The following is a 24,576-nucleotide window of genomic DNA, read 5'->3' on the forward strand; positions in this document are numbered from 1 at the left end:
CCATATTTCTGGATGCTTTTTAATGCAATTATGCAAGGAATGAAGATTCCTCCGAGCTGGCTTGGTGCAGAAATAATTCCGATTTTGAAAAAGGGCTACCCACTCCTCCCTACTAATTACAGACCAATTAGTTTAATAGACATATCGCAGAAAGGCTACAATCCTGGATGGAAGAGAAGGGTGTACTGTCCGCTCGGCAGGCCGGGTTCAGGGAAAAGCTGTAGACTCTGGACCAAGTACTGAGATTGCAACTGCTGTATTGGAAGACCGTTAGCCTGCAGGGGGGCAGTCTCTACCTCATCTTTGTAGACCTGCGGTCTGCATTTGATCTAGAGCCCAGGGAGAATCTCTGGTTGGTCTTGAACGAGATGGGGGTCCCTCCATATTTAATTCAACTTTTTAAACGCCTTCATGAGTCCAACTATGAGTGTATTAGGCATGGTAAGGACGGAAACCTTACAGCACCTATAGCCATTAAACGTGGAGTACGCCAGGGCTGCGTGCTCGCGCCAACCTTTTTTAGCCTCTATATTAATGGCTTGATTGACGCCCTCCTTGCAGAAAAGGATCTGGATGCCCCTAAATTAGCCTCCCGTAGAATTTCGGCTATGATGTTTGCGGATGACACTCTGTTGATAGCCAAATCGCCAACTGGCCTACAACGGATTTTGGACAAATTTGAGATGTTCTGTAGGGATAGAGGCCTAGAAATAAACCTACAGAAAACTAAATTCATGGCTTTTAACTGCCCAAAAAGTACGCGTCCTAACCCGTCTTTAAATGGCATCCCCCTTGAGCGAGTATCTTCCTTTGTGTATCTAGGAATCACAATTTCCAAATCCATGGGATGGGGTCTCACATTATGAAATCCACGTTAAAACTGGCCCAAACCTCAGGTGGCATCATGAAGGTCCTTAACAAGTCTAGTAAAAGAATAGTTAGCCCGGCGATTGAAATTTATAGGGCACAGGCTAGAGGTTGCGCAATATATGGTGCAGAGTTATGGGGTCATCTAAAGCTTCACAATTTAACCCACGTGGAGAACCAATTTTTAAGACAGTTATTTAAATTGCCAAGCAGCACTCCGCTGATCCCATTACGTTTAGATTTGGGAATTGCGTCAATTGCAGATGTGGCGAGTCTTAAACCTATAATGTATTGGCGCCGCTTGTGGACTACCCCCGAACTTACACCCTACAGGGAGGAATTGTCAGAGGTCATGAGGGATAGGGCTGTAGCAAAATTCCCTTGGTTTACCCACATTAAATCCCTGTTAAATGGTATGGGTCTTGTGGATTGTTGGTCTGAACCGGAGACAGCCTGTTTTTTAACATCTAAGAATAAAATGAAGGTGCTTTATAAAGAGTACATACTGGCTCAGCTCCATATCTCCTCCAGTATTGGGAAACTTACTAGCGTCTTTTTAGAAATAAAAGATATCCCTTACTTTGAGTCAGTAATAGATCTAATTAATCCCCCTGTGGCTAGGAAGCTTTACCTCCAGTATAGATACGGGGTGCTACCTCTTTGCTGTTTTACATCTAAGTGGAGAGATCAGCATATGCTCCAGTGCCCGGCGTGTGCCTACCCAGAGGAATTTGAGCTCCGTGTTTTCTTTAGCTGTCCACGCTACCAGAAGGCAAGGAAATGCTGGTTTGTTCAGATCTGTAGAAATCTTGGTGATAGGCACTGCCTTGAAGTATTTAGGATATTGAAATCTGACTCGAGTATCCCAATAGTTTATTCAGTTGCAGGCTTTTTGTTCTCCATGTGGTGCACCAGAAGGGTGTTTTTGAAAACTTGAAAATGCTGTAGTAATTCCACCATAATGAACTGATAGGTTTAATCATTTGTAGCCCTTTTTTATATCTTCTTAATTGAAGTTTTATTGTACTCCTCTCTTTTTACTCTGTTGTTTTAGATAAAAGATAATTCATATATTTATTAATGCACCACGCACTTTCTGGATTGACTTTGTGTCCTTTGCCGAGATGCATCACACAGCTAACTTTGATGATTTGAATGAACACTATTTGTTTGATTATTGATGTGATTTGTAATTGTTAGAGAATTGTTAATGTATTTTAAACATGTGTGATTACTGTGTACTGCACTTTTTTTAGGTCATTCTGACCGAAATAAAGTCTATTTGAACTGAACTGAACTGAATACTGCCTTTTTTGGAAGTAAGAATACTTTATTGTCTTGGAAGTACTTTGGTATTGTCAAGTCCAAACAGTAACATTTAGACAGATAGTTGTAGGCAATCGGTAGGGTGCAATGCAATCCTAAGGAAGGAAAATAGTGTAATGCATCAGCGGGTAAGTACATAACTTACATGATAGTCTTCGGGGGTTAGTTAGACCCTGGGCGAGGGTCAGTTTGAGCTGGGCACTGCACCGCACGATGCACTGGGGTGGCCGGGTGCAGGGATCAGTATTTCCTCAGCAGTGATCGATCCCGGCAAAGGTTTTCTGTTCTTGTGGCCAGCCGAGAATAATGGGGTGAATGGGATTCAGTAGGCCCCAACACTGAAACCATTGCAGTCGTTGTCAGTGAGCCACTGTAGATCTAAGGGAGGCACCACTGGCCCAGCAGTCGGTGATTGTAGGGATGGAGATGCGCAGGGGATGGAGGAGTTCTTCTGAGGTTGGGCCATCTTCAAGAGGCAGCAGTTGAGCCGGCGGTGCAGGAGGAGGCTGACAAGGGAACTAAGCTGATCAGCTTCGGTCTTTGGGCAGATAGGATCCCTCTATGTCGTGGAAGCCATCAAGCTTACATGCTTTCTTCAGGCAGGACAGAGATGCATCGGCACAAGTGTCGGTCCTTTAACACTGTGGTCTTGGGGTGCTTTTTGCAGTAGTGAGCCGCGTCGACACAAGTGTCGGTCTTTAACTATTGTGGCTTTGGTTCAGGCGGACGACGGGGACTATCGCCTCTAGCCCAAGCGGAGGTTCTTGGAAATTAATTGAAGGCTGGAAGGTCTCCGGGGTATCTTGGAGGCCTGGCAGAGTTTCTGGAAGGACAGCAGGTTCAGTTTTTGAACTGGCTACAGGCGGCGGCGTTCTTGCCCGACTTTTCCTGCAGTGGTGCAGTTCCTGGTCTGGCAGCTATCTTTTTCTGTCTACTTCTTCGGTCCATTGAACCTGAGGAACTAGGTTCAGGGGAGGCTTTAAATACTAAATGTAAGGGCATTACTGAGGTTGGGGACAGTAGCCAATGGCTACTGTCCCCTACGTTGACTACACCCTTTGGGTGCCCCCTCCCTTTGGGGAGAGGGGCACATCTCGGTTCCTATTGGGCCTAATTCTCCAATTCAAGATGGAGAATTTCCAAGAGAGGCGTTCACCTCAGCTCCTTAGACCCTATGTGGACACTTCTTCTCTGCTTACTAATTTCCCACCTGACCTGCTGCCAAAAGTGGGGTCTGGACAGGGGGGGCGGGCATCTTCACAAGTTGGAGCTTCCCAAATCAGCATCTCACAAAGTGAGAACCTTTGAGGCTCATTGCAAGCATTGCTGTTCCTGCCAGGGGGAGTTGTGAAACACCTCCATCCAGAGCAAGCTTTGATTCTGTCCTCCAAAAATACAAAGGCTCTCACCCCATGAGATCAGAAACCTGTCTGGTGGTGGCTGGTTGGACTGGACCAGTCAGCTGATATACTAAAGGTTAGTCATTTTTCATGGGGTATCTCTAAGATGCTCTCTGAGTGCATTTTATAACAAATCTAACATTGGCATCAGTGTGGGTCTAATATGCTGAGAAGTTTGATACAAAACTTCTCAGTCTTCAGACATTATGTAGCCATGGTATTCGGGATGACAAGCTCCCAGCTCATCTACTCAAAATGGCTTTACTGCACTTACAATGTCTGTGAATGGCACAGACACTGTATGAGCATAAAAGCAGCCCCTCACTCTGGTCATTTCGTAAGCAGTTAAAGACCTGGCTGTTCACCCAGTAAGTTCAGATCCTCCCTTCCAGCAGGAGTGTTTATTGCAGATATCATACGCCGAGACGCCTACGGGCATTTGTTCGTGCTCAATAAATGTCATTAATAAATAAATAAATAAATTGCTCATGCAGTGTGCCACAGGCAGTGTTTGGTGGGCATGGCACACAGGGATGTGTGCCATGTCGACTCTTCACTTTGGTCTACACCAAAACATGCAGCTTGCAATGGAAGTGTATGGTTGTTAGGTGAGGGGTCTCTGAGGGTGGCATAACAGACGCTGCAGGCCTCAGAGGCCACCTGTGGTCACAAGGCCCTCAGTACCAGGGGTACCTTTTACAAGGCACGTGCATGTGGCCTAGAGGGTGTGCTAATTGTGTAAACAAAGGTACAGTTTAGGGAAGTACACAGGTGCTGGGGCCTGGTTAGCAGGATCCCAATACACAGTCAGTCACGTTGACATCAAGTATCAGGCAAAAGGTTTCCTACATATAACATATACCATATATAATATGTTACACACAAATGCAGCACAAAAATGTTAATCACATAACCTTCTAGGTTTCTTGATATTGCTCCCACTTCTAGGTCTTACAGACTCAATTTGCTTCTCTTTCTCAATCGCAACCTCAACATCAGACTCACCACAAATTAGCTCAACACAAACCTTAACGACCCTACTCATGTTCCACCACTAGTGACCATTCACATTGACAGTATTACTTTTGAAAAATTCTAGTTTAACAGAACTCCTGAATTTGGAATTCCCCTTGGGTACATGAAACCGTTCTTTGATCTACACCCAATGGCCAACCACAGTTTCATGTCATATTCTTGCTTTAATTTCGATTGCTATTCCTCAACTCTTGTTCTGATTAACTTGCCAATGGCTTGGCTTGGTCATGTTTGGCAGTGGGCCCTCATTTTTTAAACCATGCAGGATACATTTTGAAAGCAGCCATCTGCCCCCTCACAACTGAAATAGACTTTTCTCAGTGACCCATTGGAACTCGTATGATACAACCACAACACTCTGTTCACTATTCACTGAGTATCCAACTTGTTCCTAACCTCCCTTTGAACACATTTGAATGCATTCAACTAAAGTATGATTTATCCTCTCACAAAAACACATTAGCCCGGGGGTGATCATATAATACGATCGTCATATGCCTAAAACTTGATTAACTTAAAAAATCAAATGTCTCCTGAAGACTGCTTCTAGACCTGGTATCAGGTATAAATGGGGTGATTTCAAATGGGAGAGTAGATAGGGATATTCCGGCGCCATTCACGAGATAGGGTGTATTTGGATATTCTATTATTGATTACACTACTGCCAGCTATTCTCATCGCTTCAAGCGAGTTTTGCCCATGTCATGTCAGTGACCATGCAAAACTTTATTTAAAGCTTGAGATACTTCATCAACTGACCTCGTCTTGGTTGTTAAACGAAAGAAAGAGTAGAGCAACTGTAGGCAGTGCTGAGTCCATTGCTGTTTAATGTTTACGTTCGTCCCTTGGCAGATATTGCCGAAGGGACGGTGTTGTCCGTATTCTCCTATGCTGATGATACGCAAATAATCTTTTCCCTCACTTCATCTAAGGAATCTGAATCATCCGCTCTGCAGACTGGTTTGGGAAAACTTGAGTCTTGGATGCAAAACAATTTACTCAAATTAAATGGAGAAAAAACTGAAGTCATGAACCTAGGAAAAGAATAAGATATCTGGGGATCACAACACTGGCCTTCTGAAATGGGTGCCCTACCTCAACCAGTACTTCAAGTTCGCAACCTGGGATTCATCATTGACGACCATCTGTCACTGAAACAGCAAGTCACTAAGGTGGCCTCAACTTGCTTTACCATTCTAAAGTGGTTAAAGAAAGTTTTGTGAATGTTACCCCTCTCTGTTCAAAGAACGGTAGTCCATGCCCTAATTACATCCAGGCTCGACTACGGCAATGTTCTATTTTTAGGCTCAGGCAAAGCTATGGTACACAGACTGAAGGTGGTGCATAATGCGGCTGCCACGCTGCTCTGCCGGCTCCCGAGGACTGTGCCAGTTGCCGGCTCTCTTCACGATCATCACTGGCTAAAAGTGGAGAATAGTGTTAAATTTAAGGCCTTGAGCTTTATGTTCAAAATTAAATCTGGAACCGCCCCACAATACTTGCAATCTTTAGCCCAACTCTATATACGTTCTCGTTCACTGCGCTCTTTCACTATACCTAGAATCAAACTCTCTCAGATGCGCGATAAGTCCTTTTCCTTTCTTGGATCCTCCCTATGGAACTCTCTTCCTATTGCAATATGGGAGGAAACCATTTTTGGCAGCTTCCGTAGAAGAGTGAAGACATGGCTATTTAACTAATAATTTCCTCGTTTTCTCCCTTCCTTACCTGGCTGGCACAGGGAAACCCCCTGGGGTAGCTGTGCACCTTACAAATCTAAATAACATAACATAATATGACATGAAGTATGGATGAATTATTTTCAACTTGTCCACAACAACTTCATTCAGTAAGTTAGTTTTTTCCATTGAGGATCAAAACTGAGCAGTGGAAGGAGATCTTGTAAAGGTCTTTGAAGACACAGTGTTGGAAGTTTTTTATGAGGCTGAACTTTTTCATAACTTAAATAAGCATATCCGCCAACAGTTCTTCAAATCCTCAGTATCCAGGGGCAAAGAAATACAGGCGTAATAGAATAAAAGGAGGAAAAACTATTTTGAGTTTAATAGAAAATAGCCAATATCAGCTGAAAAATTGCAGATCGTTTGGTCACCTTGCCACTAAGTCCACAAGAAGCAACCAAGTGCCCTTTGCAATTCATAACTCTCATTCTGAGTGGATCAACTATTCTTCCACACTTTATGAAAAATGTCAGACTCAAATCAATATGAGATGTCATCAATACCTCCAAAGTGCAATTGGCAAATAACATCTGTGAATGCAAAACAGATTGTGACTCTAATAGGCATGGAAGCCCATTGGCAGCAATGGGTCCTGATAGGATTACAATAAAAATTATGAAGAATGACCCAGAAACCTGGAGTAAATTCCTAGAGACCTCTGAAACACGTCAAGTGGTTAAGCATATATCAAAATAAATTCAAGCTGATTTATTGTAAGAGTGGCTTGAACATCGCTCATCTTTACGCGCTGAGACGATTGTTGTGGATTAATGGGAGTCGCGACCTCGTCTGGGCCTGCCGCTGCAAGTGGCCGGGATTTCTTCGCGAAAAAAAGAGGTGGAATATATATATATCTATATCTATATATATATATATATATATAATATATATATATATATATATATTCACTGAAAAAACCATAGGTTTCAGGAGTTATATAGTTAGGAATCAGCTTTTACAAAACCTTTGAAATTCACTCAAAAAACTATAAGTTTTAGTGGTGTTATAGTTAGCTGGACATTTTACTCATACAAAACCATTGAAATTGCTCCTATATAGTTAGTTGTACTAAGTATATATCGCGCACCCGCAATCCACTGCTGATGATGTCACATATTACATCATTCATGACATGGTCAGTGACATCACTGATGACATCTCAAATGACATCACTGACTTTCTTTTTTTCTCCAGGGTACGCGTACCGGTACGTGTACCGATACGTGTACCGGGGCGCGCACCCCCTCAAAAAATAATAAAAAAATAATGAGTGTGTGTGTGAGTGGTGTGTGTGTGTGGGGTGTTGGGTGTGGGGTGTGTGTGTGGGGGGTATGTGTGTGGGGTGTGTGTGTGTAGGATGTGTGGGTGTGTGTGTGGGGTGTGTGTGTGTGTGTGTGTGTGTGTGGGGGGGTGTGGGTGGGGGGGTGAGGAATGTGTGTGTGGGTGTGTGTGTGTGTGTGTGTGAGGTGTGTGTGTGGGGTGTGTGTGTGTGTGTGGGGGGTGTGTGTCAGAGGTGTGTGTGTGTGGGGGGGTGAGGTGTGTGTGGGGGATGTGTGGGGTGTGTCTGTGAGGTGTGTGTGTGGGGGGGAGTGAGGTGTGTGTGTGTGGGGGTGTGTGGGGTGTTTGGGTGTAGGTGGGGGTGTGTGAGGTGTGTGTGGGGTGTGTGTGTTTGTGGGGGGTATGTGTGTAGGATGTGTGTGTATGTGTGGGATGTGTGGGTGTGTCTGTGAGGTGTGCGTGTGTGTGTGTGTGGGGGGGAGGTGTGTGTGTGGGTTGTGTGAGGTGTGTCTGTGAGGTATCTGTGTGTGCGTGTGTGTGTGTTGGGGGGGTGAGGTGTGTGTGTGAGTGAGTGTGTGTGGGATGTGTGGGTGTGGGTGTGAATGTGTAAGGTGTTGGTGTGGGGGTGTGGGGTATTTGGGTATGGGTTGAGGTGTGCGTGTGTGAGGTGTGTGTGGGGAGTGTGTGGGTGTGGAGGTGTGGGGTTGTGTGCGTGTGGGTGTGTGTGGGACGTACTTGTAGGTACCTAAAACAGCCACAGAACCAAAAGCTCTTTTCAGAGCTACCCTACCTGTAATCACTCAAAATGATTATTTTATTATTTATTATTATGATTATATAATTTTTTTCACTATTTTTCACCATGGTACGCTCCCCGGTACGCTCCCCGGTGCGCGTACCGGATGCTCCCCCCGCGAAAAACGATTTTTTTTTTTTGCCCCGCGGGACCCTTTAATGGCCCCCACATCAAACCTAGGGAGTCAGGGGGGGTCTACCCTGCCCCCTTTTGGTCATTTCCCCCTTTGATTTTTGCCACTTCTTGTGTCTCAATCCTACCGAGACACAAGATGGCGGCCGCTGCGGACTGTTTCGAATGTTTACAGACACCCGAGAACCAATCAGCTTCCTGTGCGCAAGTCGCGTGGCGCGCCCGGAGCGCTCCCCGGTGCGCGTTTTTTTGAACCTAAATTACTCAAAATCCTCTGGAGCACATATCTTGAGACATAGCAAAGGCACATCGGGCTACCAGTCCCTACAATTTTGCCAAGTTTGGTGAAAATCCATTCAGCCGTTCGAGCTAAAAGTGCGACAGACTGCCCTATGGAAATTAACATGGGGAAAACACGTTTTGGGACCCCCCTTTTATCTCAGCCCCCGCTTGACGAATCCCCCATAAACTTTCAGGGAAGGACCGGAGCGCCGCGAGGCAAAGTTGCTGAAAAGTTCAGGCGGATTCCTCAACCGGTGCCAAAGTTATTCCCAATAGAATGTTGCGATTTCCCTATGGAAATCAATCCTAACTATATATACCTACTGGCGACCGCCAGTAGGTAATATATATGTATATATATATATACAAAATTTCAATGGCAAAATGAAACCCCTCATTTTGTTCCTTTTCAAATTAAATGTATTAAGTGTTACCACTTTATTCCAATCAAGATGACTTCAGGTGTGCCATACTTTTGTCATAAGTAAGACTGTTAGCGTTCTAGTTGTTCTTTAGAACACTCTGGGACATTCTGTCATTGGGCTATAGTTGGGCTACATCTGGCTGATATTTGGGCTACATTTGGGCTCTTTTGTCTCTGGTGGCCATCTTGGGAGACTGCATATCCGAATTTATATAATGAAATATAAGAGGATTTGAGAAGTCACTCAAAATGTGCCCTAATTTTTCTTTCTTCAGCACTAATCATAATTTCTATGGCAAAATGAACCCCCTCATTTTGTTCCTTTGCAAAATAAATGTTTTAAGTGTTAACACTTTATTCCAATCAATATGACTTCAGGTGTGCCATACTTTTGTCATAAGTAAGACTGTTAGCGCTCTAGTTGTTCTTTAGAACACTCTGGGACATTCTGTCATTGGGCTATAGTTGGGCTACATCTGGCTGATATTTGGGCTACATTTGTTTTTTTTTGTCTCTTGTGGCCATCTTTGGACTACATTGGGCTACATTGGGCTACATTTGGGCTCTAACATATATATAGCCCAATGTAGCCCAATATATATTTTTCAAAGTTAATTTTCGTAAAAAACACTGGAGCATATATCTTGAAACATAGCAAAGGCACATAGGGATACCAGTCCCTACAATTTTGCCAAGTTTGGTGAAAATCCATTCAGCCGTTCGAGCTAAAGGTGCGACAGACTGCCCTATGGAAATTAACATGGGGAAAACAAGTTTTGGGACCCCCCTTTTATCTCGGCCCCCGCTTGACGAATCCCCCCCAAACTTTCAGAGAAGGACCGGAGCGCCGCGAGGCAAAGTTGCTGAAAAATTCAGGCAGATTCTGCAACCGGCGCGAAAGTTATTCCCAATAGAATGTTGCGATTTCCCTATGGAAATCAATCCTAACTATATATACCTACTGGCGACCGCCAGTAGGTAATATATATGTATATATATATAAAATTTCTATGGCAAAATGAAACCCCTCATTTTGTTCCTTTTCAAATTAAATGTATTAAGTGTTACCACTTTATTCCAATCAAGATGACTTCAGGTGTGCCATACTTTTGTCATAAGTAAGACTGTTAGCGTTCTAGGAGTTCTTTAGAACACTCTGGGACATTCTGTCATTGGGCTATAGTTGGGCTACATCTGGCTGATATTTGGGCTACATTTGGGCTCTTTTGTCTCTGGTGGCCATCTTGGGAGACTGCATATCAGAATTTTTTTTAATGAAATATAAGAGGATTTGAGAAGTCACTCAAAATGTGCCCTCATTTTTCTTTCTTCAGCACTAATCATAATTTCTATGGCAAAATAAACCCCCTCATTTTGTTCCTTTGCAAATTAAATGTTTTAAGTGTTAACACTTTATTCCAATCAAGATGACTTCTGGTGTGCCATACTTTTGTCATAAGTAAGACTGTAGCCCAAAGATGGCCACCAGAGACAAAAAAAAACAAATGTAGCCCAAATATCAGCCAGATGTAGCCCAACTATAGCCCAATGACAGAATGTCCCAGAGTGTTCTAAAGAACAACTAGAGTGCTAACAGTCCTACTTATTACAAAGGTATGGCACACCTGAAGCCATCTTGATTGGAATAAAGTGGTAACTCTTAAAACATTTAATTTAAAAAGGAACAAAATGAGGGGGTTCATTTTGCCATAGAAAGTATGATTAGCGAATATATGACGAAATCCCGCATACCATCAGTCCGCAAAAAAAATCCTGCATGTACTATTAGGCCGCAAATTAAAATAACGAAAACCTTTAGAACAAATATGCCTTTAGCATACACTAAACAACTAAACTACCCTAAACCCTAAAACACTACCCCCAGCATGACCCTACACTACACAAACAGTACAACACTACCCTAAACCCTAAAATACTACCCCCAGCATGACCCTACACTACACAAACACTACAACACTACCCTAAACCCTAAAACACTGCCCCCAGCATGACCCTACAATACGCAAACACTACAACACAACCCTAAACCCTAAAACACTACACCCCAGCATGACCCTACACTACGCAAACACTACAACACTACCCTAAACCCTAAAACACTACACCCAGCATGACCCTACACTACACAAACACTACAACACAACCCTAAACCCTAAAACACTACCCCCAGCATTACCCTACACTACGCAAACACTACAACACAACCCTAAACCCTAAAACACTACACCCCAGCATGACCCTACACTACGCAAACACTACAACACTTCCCTAAACCCTAAAACACTACCCCAAGCATGACCCTACACTACGCAAACACTACAACACTACCCAAAACCCTAAAACACTACACCCCAGCATGACCCTACACTACGCAAACACTACAACACTACCCTAAACCCTAAAACACTACCCCCAGCATGACCCTACACTACGCAAACACTACAACACTACCCTAAACCCTAAAACACTACCCCCAGCATGACCCTACACTACGCAAACACTACAACACTACCCTAAACCCTAAAACACTACCCCCAGCATGACCCTACACTACGCAAACACTACAACACTACCCGAAACCCTAAAACACTACCCCCAGCATGACCCTACACTACGCAAACACTACAACACTACCCTAAACCCTGAAACACTACCCCCAGCATGACCCTACACTACGCAAACACTACAACACTACCCAAAACCCTGAAACACTACCCCCAGCATGACCCTACACTACGCAAACACTACAACACTACCCAAAACCCTAAAACACTACCCCCAGCATGACCCTACACTACGCAAACACTACAACACTACCCAAAACCCTAAAACACTACCCCCAGCATGACCCTACACTACGCAAACATTACAACACTACCCAAAACCCTAAAACACTACCCCCAGCATGACCCTACACTACGCAAACACTACAACACTACCCAAAACCCTAAAACACTACACCCCAGCATGACCCTACACTACGCAAACACTACAACACTACCCAAAACCCTAAAACACTACACCCCAGCATGACCCTACACTACGCAAACACTACAACACTACCCAAAACCCTAAAACACTACCCCCAGCATGACCCTACACTACGCAAACACTACAACACTACCCAAAACCCTAAAACACTACCCCCAGCATGACCCTACACTACGCAAACACTACAACACTACCCTAAACCCTAAAATACTACACCCCAGCATGACCCTACACTACGCAAACACTACAACACTACCCAAAACCCTAAAACACTACCCCCAGCATGACCCTACATTATGCAAACACTACAACACTATCCTAAACCCTAAAACACTACACCCAGCATGACCCTACACTACGCAAACACTACAACACTACCCTAAACCCTAAAACACTAGCCCCAGCATGACCCTACACTACACAAACACTACAACACAACCCTAAACCATAAAACACTACCCCCAGCATGACCCTACACTACGCAAACACTACAACACTACCCTAAACCCTAAAACACTACCCCCAGCATGACCCTACACTACGCAAACACTACAACATAACCCTAAACCCTAAAACACTACCCCCAGCATGACCCTACACTACGCAAACACTACAACACTACCCTAAACCCTAAAACACTACCCCCAGCATGGCCCTACACTACGCAAACACAACACTACCCTAAACCCTAAAACACTAGCCCCAGCATGACCCTACACTACGCAAACACTACAACACAACCCTAAACCCTAAAACACTACCCCCAGCATGACCCTACACTACACAAACACTACAACACTACCCAAAACCCTAAAACACTACCCCCAGCATGACCCTACACTACGCAAACACTACAACACTACCCAAAACCCTAAAACACTACCCCCCAGCATGACCCTACACTACGCAAACACTACAACACTACCCAAAACCCTAAAACACTACCCCCAGCATGACCCTACACTACGCAAACACTACAACACTGCCCAAAACCCTAAAACACTACCCCCAGCATGACCCTACACTACGCAAACACTACAACACTACCTAAAACACTACACCCCAGCATGACCCTACACTACGCAAACACTACAACACTACCCAAAACCCTAAAACACTACCCCCAGCATGACCCTACACTACGCAAACACTACAACACTATCCTAAACCCTAAAACACTACACCCCAGCATGACCCTACACTACGCAAACACTACAACACTACCCAAAACCCTAAAACACTACACCCCAGCATGACCCTACACTACGCAAACACTACAACACTACCCAAAACCCTAAAATACTACCCCCAGCATGACCCTACACTACGCAAACACTACAACACTATCCTAAACCCTAAAACACTACGCCCAGCATGACCCTACACTACGCAAACACTACAACACTACCCTAAACCCTGAAACACTAGCCCCAGCATGACCCTACACTACGCAAACACTACAACACAACCCTAAACACTAAAACACTACCCCCAGCATGACCCTACACTACGCAAACACTACAACACTACCCTAAACCCTAAAACACTACCCCCAGCATGACCCTACACTACGCAAACACTACAACACAACCCTAAACCCTAAAACTCTACCCCCAGAATGATCCCACACTAAACAACCACCACAACTCTACACTACACTAACACAACACTACACTACACAACACTACACTACACTACACAATCACTAACCCACGAAAAAATTAACACAAACCCACTTACCTCTCTCGTCATTGTGGTTTTCACAACGCAAATGCATTTACCATACATGCCTTTAAAACGTAATTCTTTGTAAAGGCATGCGCGATAAATGCACATGCGTTTTGAAAAAATGCGGGATAATGGTATGCGAGGTCAATGACCTTGCGGGATTATGGTATGCGGACTGAAAGTCTGCGGGATAAAAAATGCGGGAAAATGGCTGCAAACCATGATTAGCAGCAGACTTCCCTGGTGAGCACTAGCTTTACTAAAGTGATCTAATGAGCAACTAGAGTGCTAACATTCAGAATTTATGGCAAATATGTGACACATCTGAATACCTTCTTGATAGAACCAAAGTAAACAAGCATTGAAAATGCAATAGATCTCGCCCTCGTTTAAGTTAAAGCCATTCTGTTTGTAATGAGGTGGCTTTTTAGCTTTGCTTTTATTAGTGTTTTTAAAACTTTCATGTAAATAACATGCATATGTATGCATATATGTATATGTATGCATGCATTTATATTTATATAGATATGCAGATTATATATGTTTATATATGTATATTACCTACTGGCGATAGCCAGTGGGTATATATAGTTAGGATTTTTTCTCTATGGGATTTCTGAAAATTCTATGTCTAATAACTTTGGCGTTTGTGGACGGAATTGGCTGAAATTTTCAGGAAAATGGCACATTTTGTTTCTGAGTAGCCCCTGAAAATTTGGAGGGGTTTCGTCAAGGGGGGGCCGAGAAAAAAGGGGGGTCCCAAAACGCGTTTTTCCCATTCATTTTTCCATAGGGCGGTTGGACTCACTTTTAGCTCGAACGGCTGAATAGATTTACATGAAACTTGGCAAAATTGTAGATATGGTTTGCCCGACGTGCCTTTGCTATGTCTCAATATATGTGCTCCAGTGGATTTTGAGAAATTAACGTTTAAAAAAAAATATATATCTGTGACAGCGCTCCGGTTAGCGCCCCGGTTCGCGTACCTGACGCGTAACGGAACTTCGCGAAGCGAAGCTGATTGGCTCTCCGGTGTCTGTCAACATTCTAAACAGTCCGGAGCGGCCGCCATCTTGTCTCTCGGTACGATCGAGAGACAAGATGTGGTGAAAAACGAAGGGGGAAATGAAGGAAAGGGGGCAAGGTAGACCACTCCTGACCCCCTAGGATTGATGAGGGGGATATTAAAGTGCCCCGCGGGGCAAAAAAAAAAAATATTTTTTTTTTTGTGATTTTATGCCGTAGAGGCGCGTCCCGGTACGCGAACCGGGCAGCTCACCGGGCAGCTCACCGGGCAGCTAACCGGGCAGCTAACCAGCAGCGTAGCTGTCAACATTGTAAACAGTCCGGAGCGGCCGCCATCTTGTCTCTCGGTAGGTTCGAGAGACAAGATGTGGTGAAAAAAGAAGGGGGAAATGAAGGAAAGGGGGCAAGGTAAACCCCTCCTGACCCCCTAGGATTGATGAGGGGGATATTAAAGTCCCCCGCGATTTTTCGCGGTAGAGGCGCTTCCCGGTACGCGAACCGGGCAGCTAACCGGCAGCGTAACAGGAGTCCGCCATCTTGTGTTTTTGGAGCGTCCGGTTCGCGTACCGGGTAGCGTCTCGGTAAGCGTAACAAGGGGAAAACCAAGAGAAACAGTAAAAAAAAAATTAAGGGAATAGATTTCCAGCAAACTTGGCAAAATTGTAGGGACTGTTTGTTTGATGTGCCTTTGCAAGCCCTCAAGATATGTGCACGTGTGGATTTTGTCTAATTAAGGTTAAAAAAAATATATATATCTGTAAGCGTGCTCCGGCACGCTTACGTTACGGGTTTTGTTTGCGCTGCAGAGCCGATACGTCACGGTTATGCGACGCGTCATGAGGCGTCTCACGTGGCTACGTGATACGTCACGTAATAAAGAATATATTTTACAGCTATAGATATTAGCTTTTAAAAAACCAATGAAATTTACTGAAAAAAACATAGGTTATAGACCATATATAGTTAGGAATTTGCATTTACAAAACCTTGAAAATTCACTGAAAAAACCATAGGTTAGAGACCATATATAGTTAGCTGGACATTTTATTGACATAAAACCAATGAAATTCCATATATAGTTAGTTGCACTAACTATATATCGCGCACCCGCAATCCACTGCTGATGATGTCACATATTACATCATTCATGACATGGTCAGTGACATCACTGATGACATCCCTGATGACATCTCAAATGACATCACTGATGACATCACTGATGACATCTCAAATGACATCACTGATGACATCATGACACACCAATACCAGTTACTACATACGCACTCACTGATTCCTACGTCTACACACACATTCACTCATTCACCCATACAATCACTCATACATACAGTCACTCATTATTACAACACTATCATATGCACTTATACACCTATGCAGACACTCACACACTGCCACTCATCCATGGAGTTACTCACACACCTAGTCAGTCCTGTAAAGAATCAATCACACTTCCATTTCCTCATCTATACAGTTAAACACAGAACACCATACTTCAGTGACATCACTGATGACATCTCAAATGACATCACTGATGACATCTCAAATGACATCCCTGATGACATCATGACACACCAATACCAGTTACTACATACGCACTCACTGATTCCTACGTCTACACACACATTCACTCATTCACCCATACAATCACTCATACATACAGTCACTCATTATTACAACACTATCATATGCACTCATACACCTAGTCAGTCCTGTGAAGAATCAATCACACTTCGATTTCCTCATCTATACAGTTAAACACAGAACACCATACTTTTCACACATATACTAACACATACTTACTCTCTTATACAATCACTGATACAAGTACACATTGATATGCACAGTCACACACCTCCCAGCCAGCCACACACACACTCAGTCTTCCATACATCCACTCATTCTTCAATATGTAAAACATATTTAAACTTTACAAAAACACACAGACACTAGATGATGTCATCAGTGATGTCATTTGAGATGTCATCAGTGATGTCATCAGTGATGTCATTTGAGATGTCATCAGTGATGTCATCAGTGATGTCACTGACCATGTCATGAATGATGTAATATGTGACATCATCAGCAGTGGATTGCGGGTGCGCGATATATAGTTAGTGCAACTAACTATATATGGAATTTCATTGGTTTTATGTCAATAAAATGTCCAGCTAACTATATATGGTCTCTAACCTATGGTTTTTTCAGTAATTATATATATATATATATATATATATATATATATATAGGTTGTAACAAAGAATAAATAAAAGCCTGAACCAACGATACCCGCGTATATATATATATACTTGAGGATGAAGGATCACAAGAAAACAACAGCCAGCCAGGGCAAAAACTCTGGATCCCAAAGGATACAATGAGTCACATACATATATATATATATATATATATATATATATATATATATATATATATATGAATTCACAGAAAAAACATAGGTTTCAGGTATGTTATTGTTAGGAATTATCATTTAAAAAACCTTAGATATTAACTAAAAAAAACATAGGTTTCAGGGGTGTTATAGTTAGTTGAACATTTTACTCATACAAAACCATTGAAATTCCTCCGTTATAGTTAGTTGCACTAACTCTAACTCGCCCATCCGCAATCCCCTGCTGGTGATGTCACATATTGCATCATTCATGACATGGTCACAGACATCACTGATGACATCACTGATGACATCTCAAATGACGTCACTAGCATCAACATTTAACTAGTGTAAGGACGTTGACTATGTACTGTGTGGATTACATCCAACTCACCCATATTTAAAGACAAATATGTGATAGAGGTACTAATTATGCACTTCAGACAGCCAACAAAATCACAACACCCAGCACCACCACCACTGCAACCACCCCTCCTGACCCCTCCCCATCTACTACCTCAGAGGCAGCACAAAACAGGACAACGGACCTTCCTGAAATAATATATCCCCTCAACAGCACACTAGCTGAATGGTAAGAGATGAGGAACCAACTATGTATAAGGGAGGGAATTTGCACATCAACAATAATTTACACAATGCCAAGCCTACCGGTGATATGCTATACACACCTCATTATACAAACCAAAAACTTTTCAGTGTGTAGATATAGTATTGATACGTGTAGTGTACTGCACAGTGGACGCAACCATATTATCTCAGGCACTGGGGATTTTCTTGGTCATGTAGCTGTGTTGTCCCCCCCCTTGAAGCAGAAGCGGAGTAGGCTGGTCCAACGTACCCAACTCCACCGTAAGAGTATAAATTATTAGACTACGCCTTGGGCGTGGTTCACTTGTGCGAAGACAAAAGACTCTGCCACAGGTAAGGTCCTCACTATGCCACGTGGCTGCCACCATGACCATGTGCCTCCTTGATACAGGCCCATTGCGAACTCAGCGCCACAGCACCGCAGACTTATGTCTGTATCGACTACTGCCTTCAATCTACACTGGGGACGGCAGGGTTCACAACTTGAATTCAGATTTGGATCTACACTACAGACAACGTTGAATTAAGCCTTTCTTTATTTAATGCAGAGAAAATTGTACTATATGTATATGTACTATACTGCCTTTAAAAGCCCCTTTAATAATAATAATAATTGTACTATATGTCTTCAGATTTTGTTAAAGGATGTGACAAAAAGCATTCCTCGATGTCTGTCCTGACTACTGCCTTCGATCTACACTGTGATCAGCAGGGTTCACAACTAGAATGCAGATTTGGATCTACACTACGGACAGCATTGAATTTAGCCTTGCTTATTTAAGGGAGAGACAAGTGTACTGTATGTCTTCATATTTTGTTAAAATAAGTGACAAAAAGCATTCCTTGATGTCTGTGTTGACTACTGCCTTCGATCTACACTGCGGACAGCAGGATTCACAGCTTGAATTCAGCTTTGCATCTACACTACGGACAGTAGGGAATTCAGCTTTGCTTTATTTAATGCAGAGACAATTGTACTATATGTCTTCAGATTTTGTTAAAGGATATGACAAAAAACATTCCTCGATGTCTGTGCTGACTACTGCCTTCGATCTACACTGCGGACAGCAGGGTTCACAGCTTGAATTCAGCTTTGGATCTTCACTACGGACAACATTGAATCAAGCCTTGCTTTATTTAATGCAGAGACAATTGTAATATATGTCTTCAGATTTTGTTAAAGGATGTGACAAAAAACATTCCTCAATCTCTGTACTGACTACTGCCTTCAATCTACATTGTGAGGGCTCATGATTCAGGTGGAATGGCGATTGCACATGACACATTCCGTAAGCAAGAGACATTGTACCAGGGCGTCCCGCCAGAACCATGAATCATCACAGGGTACGCACACGCTGAGTTCTTCAGGTACCACTAACTCAGTGCACCACAAGTCATCTTCAAGTGGACTTATTAATGCAGAATTCACAAGGCAAAAAACATTGCTACCAGTGCGGCCCCCCACGGACCAAGCATCATCACAGGTTACGTACACACAAAGGTACTACTAACTCAGTGCACCATTAGTCATCGCCACGTGGCCGTATTCAGGCAGAATTTAACAGACAAAAGACATTGGTCCGATTGCGGCCCCCCTGGACCACGCATTATCGCAGGGTACGTACAAGCTCAGCGTCAAAGTTACTAATAAGTCAGTGCACCATAAATCATCACAAACAATAGTGAACAGTTTTATGTCAGCAATGAGGCATGCTATCACTTTTAAATCGAATTGATGCAGAATTCAATAGACAAAAGACATTTGTCCAAATACTGTGCCCTGCTGAACATGCATCATCACGGGGTACGTACACGCTAAGCGCCAAAGGTACTACTAACTCAGTGCACCATAAATCATCGCCACATAGCCTTATGAAGGCAGAATTTAGTAGGCAAAAGACATTGCTACCAGTGCGGCTTGGCCGGAGCATGCATTATCGCAGTCTCCACAGAACATTAATGCTTCAGGTGCCACTAACTCAGTGCACCACTTGTCATCGGTGGTTGCAGACATGCTAACTTACCAATACTGTGCAGCTCTACTCAACGCCACCTCATCGTGGACCCTTGCTATCCGCTGCCTCCTGCCTACACTGCGGTCATCAGAGCTCACAATCAAATAAACTTTTGATTCATTTTTTGCAGAGTGCAGTACCAAACTAAGTATAACGTCCCTCAAATCTACACAATATCCCTTTGGTAGCCTTTCTTCAAGAACTTCTTTTATATCAGTTCTAGGTTTAGTTGAATAACAAAATTCACCCTGCAAGTGCAAAGGAACACTGAATGGCAGTCTACACGGCGGACAGCACAGGTCACAATTTGAACTATAATGTCCCTGAAACCTACATATTTCGACAACTTATTCCATATATGTTTCGTCTTTTATCTGAATCATAATTACAGATGATGCAGTCCAATAGGTAACAGACAATGCTTCCAGTAAAGCCCGTTCGGACCACGCATCATCGCAGGGTGAGCACACGCTGAGCACCAGACGTACCACTAACTTAGTACACCATAAATAATCGCCACGTGGTCTTATTAAGGCAAAATTCAGAAGTCAAAAGACATTGCTACCAGTGTGGTCTGCCTGGACCACGCATCATCGCAGGCTCCACACAAACTGCCCCTACCACAGTGCACCACAACTCATGAGCCTTTAATGATAGAATCTTCTGTGTATTATTTCACATGTAGTGCTCCTACCTTTGAACAGCAGAAGTCATAAACCGTTTATAATGGAATATTTGTTTATGATATGATGATTACTATTTGTTAGAACTGGAATTTTCTGGTTGGCTAAGGCTTACGCCAAAGCCAGGCAGAAACTACCATTCTAGTCAGGGCAAGGGGGTCACACGCCAAGATAACCCCTGCTCACCCCCTTGGTAGCTTGGCACGAGCAGACAGGCTTATCCCGGAGGCAATGTGTAAAGCATTTGCACACGCACACAACAGCAACAACATCCTAGGCACACCACAAAAGGAACTCCACACAAGGTTATATAAAAATAACTTCTGTATTGTCAAAACACATCAGATAGTAATCCCACCTGTACATTGTGCCAACTGGCACGGGCAATATTCACAAGGGATTATGTACAAGACAGGGCCACATGGGCCACTGTCAGAATCAGCACTTAGCAGAACTACTGTTTGAAATAGCACTTTGTAGAACTTAGAATAAATGTAGCACAAAAGAACAATTACAGGTAAGAACACATTACACATGATGCATCACAACATTCAGAGGTGTTTGGAAAGGAAAACACATGATGCATAAAAACATTCAGAGGTGTAGGTAAGACACATAATGCATAAAACACATTCAGAGGTGTAGGTAAGACACATAATGCATAAAACACATTCAGAGTTGTCACAGGCATAATGGCATAGCACATTACGCATAACTCACATTTGGGCCTAACCGGTAAAAATACAGTAGGTCTACTAGTCTAAACACATTAGACTCTGCCTCCTAGGAATAAATCATTTTTAGGGGCGTAACTCACATAGTGAAAACATCTCACTAGCATAAACCTACATAGGTAAAATAACCTCATAATCACATTGCGCAAACATCACATTTAAATCAGATTAGCGCATAAAACACATTAGGGCCTTGCGCCCTACCCACATACCAGCCCCCTGGCCAACTGGCCATCCAAAAAGGGAACTCAAAAAGCCCTGTGTCCAGAATGTCAGGGCGCGCTGCCACGCAGCGCCAGTCAGGGGTGCGCCACCGGCACAAACTTACACATTGCAGCTGCCCACTAATTGCTGGGCAGCTGGGAACAACAACAGGGCCTAAACGTTGCAGCTGGCACAAAGTGCTGCGCAGCTGTAGAAGGCCTGGCACCTCTGTGCCATCTCTGTCCCACACAGGGACTCTCTTTCCCTTGGCGCCTAAACGGTGCAGCTGCCCCCTAATTGCTGGGCAGCTTGGAAACAGCAAAACTGCGACAGGGCCCTCACTGACCCTAGGACAGAAACTGCACCAAACTGAGCCCTCTGGCTCAGGAAATACATGTAGCGCACTTTTGGAGTCCTTTAGGCTCTGAAACAATACATGGGCCCTCTGGAGCACTCTGGCTCCTCTAAGAAAGAAATGCCCCCCAACGGTGGAGCCCTCTGGCTCTTAAACTGAATGTGCCCACAACTGGGGCAACCACGGTATCTCTGTACCCTCACTGGGGCCTTTTAAACAAATATGCCCATCGGTGGCGCCACCGGGGCTCTGAATAAGATCTGCCCCCTCACTCGGTGGAGCCCGACAGGCTCTGAATAAACCATAAGAAAAGGCGCCCTGTCGTTGGAGTCCCACCTCTGGGGACTCAAAATCATCAACTGCCCAGGAGCCTCTCAGGGCTCTAAATCAAATGTGCCCCCGAGACATTGGAGCGGCCCGCTATCAAGTGGGGCCGCTCCAGGAACCAGCCCGGTCAACACTGAGACTCCTCCTTACCGGTCTCTTGTCCCCGATCCTCTGCTGGTGGGCTTCGGTGGGCAGCGCAGCACCTGCGGGGCTCCCTCCTTCATCACAGGAGCCCCGCACTGCTATCAGCGGCCTTGGCCGCAGCATCCCCACTTCACCCGGGCCCCCTCCTTGGACCCGGGGCTCTCTTCACCGGAAGTCCCGCCCGCCGTCAGGCACAAGGCTGCCTGTCTTCCGGTTTCGAGGCCCGCCAATGGCAGCGCGGCCCTGGGTAGGGAGACGGGCGCAGCGCCTCCTTCAAGATCTCCGGGCCGGCGGTGGTGCTTTTTAGTCAGTCAATGATGAGGGGTGGGCTCCCTCGAATTAAATAATAATGCGGGGCAAATGCAGGGTGGGCTCCTGCTCCGTGTATAAATCAAGAGATGGGCATAAGCTGCAGGCAATGCGGGGTGGGCACCCGTGCCGCAAATTACCTCTAGAAGGGGGATCCTCACGCAGCCTCTCTACGCTGCAGGCCCCCAGCAGCCCCTGAGTAAAGTGCTCCCAAGCGCTGGGGGAGAAATAAAGCGCTCCAAAGTGCTAGAGACAAAAAAAATAAAGCAACAACGTCCTTCAGGAGTCCAGGACTTCAGCAGTCCAGGACATAAGGTGGAGCATAGCAGCTCCCAGACAAGGAAGGTCCATCAGGTATCCAGGGGCTGGGCAGGGCCCAGGGAGGCAAGCCTTCCCCTGGGCCCAAGCAGCAGCACGAACCTGGCAGGATTCAAGTCAAGAACAAGAACATTTTGTAAGGGGACACAGCCCCTTTTTATACAGTGAATTCCTTTGTCTAAAGGGGCAGGGTGGGGGAAAAACCAGGCGCAGCTGGTTTGGGAGCCCCTTTGATGAGCTCAGCCACCCCTCCCATTCACTAGTCAGGCTAGGGTCGTCAGTCGCACCACAGGGGGCGGAGCCAGCATTGTGTGGGGAACACCCAGCCCTATTCAGGACCCAGGTGCACCCCTCCCCTCACATCAGCATGCTAATCTCAATACTCACCACTGGGCAGACCCATCCAGACTTCCTGGAGCCAGGCTCCAGCCAATCACGTGCCAGCAGATTCACTATACACGCACACCCATGTCTAGAAGTGGCACATCCTCACTAGACACATTCATGCCACATACATCATTACGCAGCATTCAATCGCACGAGTACGCACATACCAAACTCGACCTTGCACTCCCCACACATCAGGAACTTACTTACAAGCTTACTGCAACTAAATTCAAGACATGATTTACTCCTGCCTAAGTACCCAAAAGCTGTGTTGTGTTCTAAAAGTTCAATAGCGCCATGAAGCCTGCGGGCGTACGAGCGCTCTATAAATAAAAAATTAACATAACATAACATAACCATGGTCACACATATTCCCCATGCATTCCTATGGGAGGGCAGGTCACTCACCACACATACACAAAGAGCTCACGCACTTTACACTGTACCACAGTGAAAAAGTGCGCAGAGGCCTAAAATCACCAACACCAGGTCAGAGAAACAGGCTAGGAAAAAGCAAAAATTTTCGGGGTGAACCTGCCAGAAAAGGGCCAGGTCCAACACTATTGTACTTGTTACCAACAGCAACGCAATAAAATGAAGTTGAGCACATGTGCCCGTACCTACTTCAACTATCTATCTGTGTCTGTGTATTCATTATGTTTGTAAAATGCTGCCCCTGGCCCTACAACATTACATTGTGCTGTAAATTGCGTATGCAACCATCTTACCTCTGGCAGTAACAAAAACTTCGGTTATATAACTTTCTCTCGCTCATTCTACAAATACGAACGTCGAAACTGGATCATTACAATATTGCAAGCAAAGTGTGTTCTATTGCCCAAGTTTTCTCTTTTTTTCTAGCATATTTATGTAGCGCGAAGTCGACCCAAAACTATGTCAGTGATTTACATGGCCACCGTATTAACAGTACATTTTGAGGCACGGGTAGATTACGTGATTTGTCTACAATAATAGGATGTGGACGTGACTCCAAGGCTCGAGCACTGATTTCCAACACCAAGTTCAACAGTATAAC

Source organism: Lissotriton helveticus, chromosome 6, assembly GCF_964261635.1.
Source record: "Lissotriton helveticus chromosome 6, aLisHel1.1, whole genome shotgun sequence".
NCBI lineage: Eukaryota > Metazoa > Chordata > Amphibia > Caudata > Salamandridae > Lissotriton > Lissotriton helveticus.